This window comes from Mastomys coucha, unplaced genomic scaffold (genome assembly GCF_008632895.1).
Source record: "Mastomys coucha isolate ucsf_1 unplaced genomic scaffold, UCSF_Mcou_1 pScaffold23, whole genome shotgun sequence".
Lineage (NCBI taxonomy): Eukaryota > Metazoa > Chordata > Mammalia > Rodentia > Muridae > Mastomys > Mastomys coucha.
This window is the reverse complement of record NW_022196906.1, coordinates 97034558-97043011: the sequence shown is the minus strand read 5'-3', so window position 1 is coordinate 97043011 and position 8454 is coordinate 97034558.

Sequence of the window (8454 nt, the reverse complement as noted above, 5' to 3'; positions counted from 1 at the left end):
GAAGAAGAAGAAGAAGAAGAAGAAGAAGAAGAAGAAGAAGAAGAAGAAGAAGAAGAAGAAGTAGTTTTCAGGATGTTCACAGAAATAAAGATACCGTCAGCCCCAAGACAGCACCTACAACATAATGGGAGCCAGGAAGATCTGATGATCGAAATAAAGGATGCAGCCCAATGGAAGGAGTGCTTCCTTCCCATTTGCTGTTAAATAAAATCAGGAGACAAAAGCCACATGTGAAGCTTGCTATAGAAGTAGAAAGCCAGAGATGGGGGGAGGTGCACAACATTCAGGGTAAAACTCCTGTCAGCAATAGCAAGACCATAGGTAGGATCTTCGACAGTATACAAAAATCTTTTCAATTATAGTGCCAAGTATGATGTCATGGGACTGAAGTCCCAAAACTCTAGAAGGAGATACAGAAGGAGAGAGAATTGGAGGCCGATGTGGGCTACTTAGTAAAACCTGTTCTCAAAAAAGAAAAAGGAAGGAAGGAAGGGAAGAAGGAAGGAATGAGGGAGGGAGGAGAGGGACAGAAGGAGAAAGAAGAAAAAGGCATGTATACTGGGGCTGGAGAGTTGTCTCAGGAGTTAAGAACACTGGATAGTCTTCTAGAGACCCCAGGTTAAATTCCCAGTGCCCACTCATAATCATCTGTCAGTTCCATTCCAAGGTGTGATGAATGCAGGTGAACTACTCATACACATTCATGTTTAAAAAAAAAAAAAAAAAAAGTCCATATACTTAAGAGAGCCGAAACTGCAGCTCAGTGGTGACGTGTGTACTCAGCAATGCTTGAGGGCTTGAGTTTGGATCCCAACACTGAGAAAAAAATAAAAGTCAAAGACTGAGAGTAAACAAGCAGAACTTCTGGCAAGCAGCTTCGGAGTTAAGAGATTGCATTGCTTTTGCAAAGGGCTAGAGTTCAGTTCCCAGCCCTCATGTTAGGTGGCTCACAACTACCTGGGACTCCTCCTTTAGGGGATCTGAGGTCCCCTTCTGGACTCTACAGCTGGTCATATACAATCATAGGTGCACAAACTCAAACACAGATACACACATACACAGATAACTTAAAAAAAAATCTTTTAAAATAAAAGGTTTACACAAACACCAACAAAACACAAACATGAAAACAATCATTTTACATGACTGAATATTTAATTTTTCTCTTGGTTTTAAACTCACTGTTGTCTTCTGCAGGGCCTACAGAGTCCAGAAGAGAGTGTTAGACATCCTGAAGCTGCAGTTAGTTACAGGGGCTGTGAGTCACATGTTCTGGGTGCTAAGAACAAACTTGGGTCCTCTGTAAGAGCAGTTCGAGCTCTTAACCAATGAGTTATCTCTCTAGCCTCTGAATAATTTTTAAAGATTTACTTAATTTTGTGTGTGTGTGTGCATGCATAAGTGTATTTATGTGTACATTCCTGACAGTGCCAGTGGAGAGAATAAGAAAGTGTCAGACTCTTTGGAACTGGAATTATAAGAGTGTGAAGCCACCCATTGTGGGCACTTGGAACTGAACTCTGAAACTCTTCAAGAGCAGTAAGTCCTCTTAAGTACTGACCCATCTCTCCAACCCCAATAATAACATATTTTTTAAGTGGGCAGAGAGCTCAAGATGAAAAACAACCCCAGGGGGAAAAAAAAGGATACTATGGAGAAGTAAGATGCTCAGGGAATGTATTGATTAGCTACCATTACAGAGCAAACCATCCCAAACTCAGGGTCTTTAAGCCGTAATCCCTTCCTGTTAAGTTAACCTGTGGAGTCAGATTGTGGCTTTTCCTCACTGAATTCCCTGTCCTTGGCGGGGGGGGGGACCTGCTCGGGCCTCGACTTATCTGGAACAGCTGGGTGGGATGACTCTTCTCCACACATCTGTCCTTGTCTTTCAGGGACCAGTGGACGAGAAGGAATGATGTTCAATTCATGGCGGCAGCAGAGATAGATGTGAAAAGAAAAGCCAAATCTATGAGATTCCTTTGGTTGTTGCTGCTCTGCTTTGCTGACAGCCACCAGGTTTGCTTCCTCAGCTTCTGGTCATCTAGGATGTACTCCATTCTCTCCGCTCTCCTTGCTTCCGGTCATCTAGGATGTACTCCATTCTCTCCGCTCTCCTTGCCTTAGTCGCTCTGTTCTATTGATGTAAGGAGGCACCAGAAACAAGGTAACTTTTTTTTTTTTCCATTTTTTGAGACAGGATTTCTCTGTATAGCTCTGGCTGTCCTGGAACTCAGTCTGTTGACCAAGCTGGCCTCGAACTCAGAAATCTGCCTGCCTTTGCCTCCCAAGTGCTGGGATTAAAGGCGTGCGCGGCCACCACCGCCCGGCTGGTAACTTTTATTCAAGGCTTTAGCTGGGGGCCGGCTTACAGTTTCAGAGGTCTAGTCCCTTTTCATCATGGCAGCAGGCAGGGCCCTAGAGCAGTAGCTGATAGCTACATCCTGATCTGAAGACCCAGAGATAACGACTTCTGGGGCTGGCATGGGCTTTGAGCCCACCCCACATCCCCCAACCCCTATCCTCCACCCCTACCCACATCCCTCCTACCCGTATCTGCACCCTATCCTCCATCCCCAAACCCCAGTCCCCCATGACACACTTCCTCCAACAAGGCCATGCCTCCTAGTCTTTTTAAACCTTTCATATAGTTCCATTGGCTGGTGATCAAGCCTTCAAATCTGTGAGCCTGTGGAGGTTACTCTCATTCCAACCACCACCCCCTCCCCTCCCCGGAGCACCAAACCCTTTCAGCTGCCTGGCCGGTTTCCACATCCAGGTGGCTCACTTTGGTCTGAAGCATCTTTAGTGAGCTTCCCTAAGAGCAGAGAAAGGACAGAAAAGGAATGCCCTCTCTGAGCCCTGTGCCATGAACGTTAAGTTATTGGTTAGTAAATGTCTTCAACAGGTAAAACACTTGTTAAGCAACCCCGATGACCTGAATGACCCCGGGAAACCAACTAAAGGTGGAAGCAGAGAACCACCCCTCAGAGCTGACTGCCTTCCAGGCCCCCCCCCACACACACACACAGAGCCACTCGGATAACACACACACAGCCCCAACACACACACAGCCCCTCCAACACCACCTCACAAAATAATATAAATAAATAAATGCAGTATATCAGGTAGATGGTATAACACAGACAGAATGTCAGTCAGCTCACTGCCTGGATCTTAGCTCTGCCACCTACTGACCTGGGGAGCTTCCTTATCTCACCTGTCTGGGTCCCTAGTTCAGCTTTGTAAAACAGGGATAGTGGAGTTGAGGGGAGGACCACAAGAACTCTGTGAAGGTCCCAAGCAGCCATGATAAATGATTGTGCCTCCCAAATGATCATCAACAGAACCCCACATGGCCTAGACTGATGCCAAGAACCCTCACTGCTCACCGAACTGCTGGCCCAGTTACCTGAGCACTGGGTGGCACACCCCAAAGGAATTGATTTTGGTTTTGGTTTTATTTTGTTTCGTTTTTGTTTTTTTGTTTTTTTTTTACACAGAGTCTAATGTAGCCCAACTTAGCTTCAAACTCACTGTGTAGCCATCTTTGCTGTGATAAAATACCCTGACAAAAGTATCTTAGAGGAAAAAGAATTTATTTTGGCTCACAGTTTGGGGTTACAGTCCGTGATGGTGAGGTGCTGCCAGCAGTGGCAGTGGGAGCTTGAGGCAGCTGGTCACAAGACAGTGTTTGTGCTCAGCACGTCGGCTCCTTCCTGGATAGTCCAGGTACACCAGAGGCAGCTGCGCCTTCTCAGCTCAATTCACCTAATTATGATAATTCCTCATAGGCCTCTCCAGAGCCTGTCTCCCAGGTGGCTTTAGATTTCATTAAGCTGGCGGTATTCACCGTCACAGTAGCCAAAGCTGGTCTTGACCTCCTCATCTTTTCACTTCCTTCTCCTCAGTACAGGATTACAGATGTGCCCTGTCATTCCCAGCTGTGTTTGGAGCTTTTGGAGCTTTTAGGTTTTTGAGACAGGATTTTGTAGTGGAGGCTGGCCTCAAACTGCCCATTTTTCTACCTCATATGCCCAAATGATGCAATTTCAGTTGAGCACTACCACACTGAACCCAAGTGGTTTTCTTTTCTTTTTTCTTTCCTTTTTTCTTCATTTCTTTTCTTTTTCTCTTTCTTTTCTTTCTTTTCTCCCTTGGCTCCTGGCTGCTGCCCTGGAGCTCAACATATAGATTGACTTGGCCTCTAACTCACAAAGATCCACCTGGCTCTGCCTCCTTTTGCTGAGATTCAAGGCACCTGCCACCACCATGCCTGGATTCCAAGCAGATTCCTAAAAAAAATTGGCTTTCTCACTGTGCTGTTGATACAGACCAGAAATCCCAGTAGCTCCAGAGGCTAATGAAGAGGAGCTGCAAGCTCAATGCTTACCTGGGCTACAGAGTGAGTTCAAGGCCAGCCTAGGCACTTAGTGAGACCCTGTCTCAAGATACAATAAATAAAAAGAGGGCTGGAGAGATGATTCCATGGTTAAGAACTCTTACTGCTCTCTCAGAGGACCAGAGTTCAGTTCCCAGCAGGAATATTTGACAGCTCACTGGCACTGATAACTCCAATTCCTGAGGCTCCAGTGACTTCTCGTGGCATCTGAGGGTACCTACACACACATGGCATGCACTTACACAGACTCACACGCATACACATACATTTTTAAAATATATCTTAAATTAATAGGACTGAAGCCGGGCAGTGGTGGCACATGCCTTTAATCTCAGCACCTGGGAGACAAAGGCAGGCAGATTTCTGAGTTTGAGGCCCTCCTGATCTACAGAGTGAGTTCCAGGACAGCCAGGGCTACACAGAGAAACCATGTCTCAAAGGTGTAGTTCAGTGGTAAAATATTTGTTAATGCTTATAAATCTCCTGTACCAAAAAATTAAAGGGCATTGGTAGCTTAGTGGTAGAATTCTTGCCTTCTAAAGACTAATTATTTAAGACCCTGGCTTGCCCAGGCTATATGTGAGTAGAAAGAGGATGTAAAGGAAGTCTGAGGTCAAACGAGTTTGGAAAAGATTGGGTTACCTAACACCAAAGCAAGCTGCTTTCCCGAAAGACCTTTTGGAGCGTTAAGCAGAGCTGTCCATTTCCTAATCTCTGATGAGAGACAGACGGCAGTGTTTTTTAAATGCCTTTGTCCTGGCAGACCTTTCTCAGCTGGCAAGGGAAATCAGGCATCTGTCCATGTAGTGACGAAACCACCCGTGACCTCCCAAGGTCAGGCTGGGCTGTGATGCACACGACTGTAATCCTGGCACGTGGAATTCGGAGGCGGCAGGAGCAGGAGTTCAAGGTCATCTCTGGCTGCATCCTCTATCACAACACAATGCCCATCCAAGGTTAGCCTCAGTCTCCACTCTGAGGGTGGGGAGTCCCGTTCTTGTGTCCCACGTGGTGAGTTAGGAAGTGTGGTCAGCCTCGGTGTCCCCATCCATCCCCGCTGTGCCTTCACTCTCATCCTCAGCTAGCCTCATGCTGGTTGGTCTTTGAGAATAACCACTTTCCCTTTTCAGCCAGGACTCCCAGCTTCCAGCTCAGTAAATTTCCAGAGAGTAAATTTCCTGGGTCTTACAATTGCCAGTTTGTATGCTAATGAGCTTAAAAAAAAAACCAAAAAAAAAAAAAACATGATGAGTTTTGAGACTATAACTAAGAGATTTAAGAAAAAGGTCAGAGCAGAAACAGAGCAAAAACCTGGGCAATGTCTAGAGACCAGGGGAGGGTCTCTTGCAGGCTTCCATCTCAGGATGGTGAATGAGTCTGCCCCAGAGAGTGACCAGGCTCAGCACAGCGGCGCACTTATCTTCTGGGGGTGGAGGCAAGAGAATCAGGAGCCCAAGGACATTTTTCTGCTATGTATTGAGTTTGAGGCCAACCCAGGATACATGAAGAGCTGTTGCGGAAAGTAAAAGAAAAAGAAGAGCCGGGCAGTGGTGGCGCATGCCTTTAATCCCAGCCCTTGGGAAGCAGAGGCAGGGGGATTTCTGAGTCCGAGGCCAGCCTGGTCTACTACAGAGTGAGTTCCGGGACAGCCAGGGCTATACAGAGAAACCCTGTCTCGAAAAACCAAAAAGAAAAAAGAAAAAGAAGAAAGAAAGAGAGGAAGAAGGAAAGAAATAAGGAAGGAAGGAAGTGAGGAAGGGAGGAAGGAAGGAAGGAAACAAAAAAGAAAGGCAAGGAAAACAAAGCAGAGAGTAAGCATACATAATGAGTCTCAGTTCTCATACAAGCTTCCCTGCCTGCTAGACTAAAGATTGAACCTACAGCAACACATCCTAGGTGATCACTCTCCTAATGAACTGTATCCTCCCCAGCCCCCCTTCTGTGTGTGTGTGTGTGTGTGTGTGTGTGTGTGTATTGGTGACATATGTCCGTATGCACGTAGAGGCCAGAAGTTAACCTCAGAAGTCATTCCTCAATGGGCATCTACCTGGAATTTTGAAACAGGGTCTCCAATTGGCCTAAAGCTCACCAAGGGAGCTTGACTTGATGGCCTGTCTCGGCCTGCCTAGTGCTGGGATGGCAAGTGCACGTCACCATGCCCATTCTTTCGTGTAGTTGCTGACGTAGGTCAAATGTAGGTCCTCATGCTTATACAGAAAGCACTTTCTGACTCAGACATCTCCCCACTCCATCATTTCCACACAGGGCCTCACTTACGTCGCCTAGTCTGGCTTTGAACTCACTTTATTAATACAGTCTGGCCTTGGGTTTTTTAAAATTTAGATGGATTTATTTTACTTTTATGTATATAAGTTTTGCCTGCATGTATGTATATGCATTATGTGTGTGTCTGGCACTAGAAGAGGGCCTCAGATCCACTGGAACTGGAATTACAGATGATTGTGAACCACCAGCTATATGCTAGGAATCAAACCCTTGTCCTCTGAAAGAACAGCAAGTGCCTTAATCACTGAACCATCTCTCCAGCCCTGACTTTGAACTTCTAATCCTCACCCTCACAAGTACTAGAATTTACAGCTTGGACCACCACACTCAATCTACAAGCCTTTATTAATCAGCAACTCTGAAGCAGATTCCTGTCTGAAAGTCAGAGAGTAGCCAACTGCCCACCAATATATCTGCCTGGGATTAATCCTAGACAGCCCTGAGCCCATCATCCACTCCTCCAGGCTGTCTGCCCCATTGCAGTCTGGGAAACAAAGGAATGCCTGTAATATAAGGTTGATCAGTCCAGCCCTTATCAACTATCTTGGGCAGCTGCAGCTGCCACTGTACTCTGTGGCATGTGCTTACATCTGAAGCTGGAAGTCCATTTGTCTTTCATTCCACACACTTGAAAGGAGCAGGTTCTGGAGCCAACAGAAGGACAGGCCAGGTCCCCTGTGAGAGAACAAGGCAGACTTTTGCCTGGGAGGTAAGGAGGCCTGATGTGCAATCCATACGTAGGCAGGAAACTTGCCCCTCTTTGGATATTGGAGTGGGGTGGAATTGAAAAAGAGAAGCAGCTTGCTGCTGTGGTAGGTTCCAGTAAGTGGCCCTGCTTGACCTCTGACAGGATAGGGCATCTCCAACTCTTCTTCAGGAGGAGAAATGGTTGTTTTAGTGGATCCATTGGTTGGGAATTTTTTAAGTGTGGTAAGACATCATTGAAATGTACCACCATCAATTAACACTTAGTGCATTCACAATGTGGGGTGACTTTCACCACATTTTAGACCCAGAGCATGTCATTATCCCTATTTGTTAAGGAGTCACTCCTCACTTTGCAGCCCCCTCAAGACAACAAGCAGCTGGCTTCTGTCTCAGGCAGCTGTGTCTGTACTGGATGTCTCTATCAACCAGATCACCTCTGACCCCTTTGCCTTGGAACAGCATCATTGAAATTATTCTATACCATAGCAGGAAGTAGTATTTATTTAGTTTATATGACTGAATACATAATACCTCATGGTTATGAAAATTAATGTCCCACTGTCATATACCCATATTATAATATGGTTATAGAATGCTGAAGATGATGAGGCAGGATGATCATGAGTTCAAGGCCAACCTTGGATATACCTTAACAGCAAATGCATATATGTAGACAGACATTTAGACATACATCTTACTATAGATATAGGCCCATGTTTTTCTCCTTATCAACTGATGAGATGGTAGACATCTGATGTCTTCAGCTCTGGGCTTGGAGGGCTCCAGTCTCTCTGCATCCTGCTGTTTTAGAAATTTGGTTCTTTGGTTGGTTGGTTGGTTGGCTGGTTTTTTTAACAGAGGAAAGAAAGTTTAGTGACTAACGTTTCTCTTGAGAGCAGGTCTCATTGTGTTGTCCATACTGGTCTTGAGTTTTTGAGTACAATTAAACATCCTGTACAATTGCCCTAATCTCCTGATAAGAGTCACTCTCTCGCCGGGCAGTGGTGGCACACACCTTTAGTCCCAGCACTTGGGAGGCAGAGGCAGGTGGATTTCTGAGT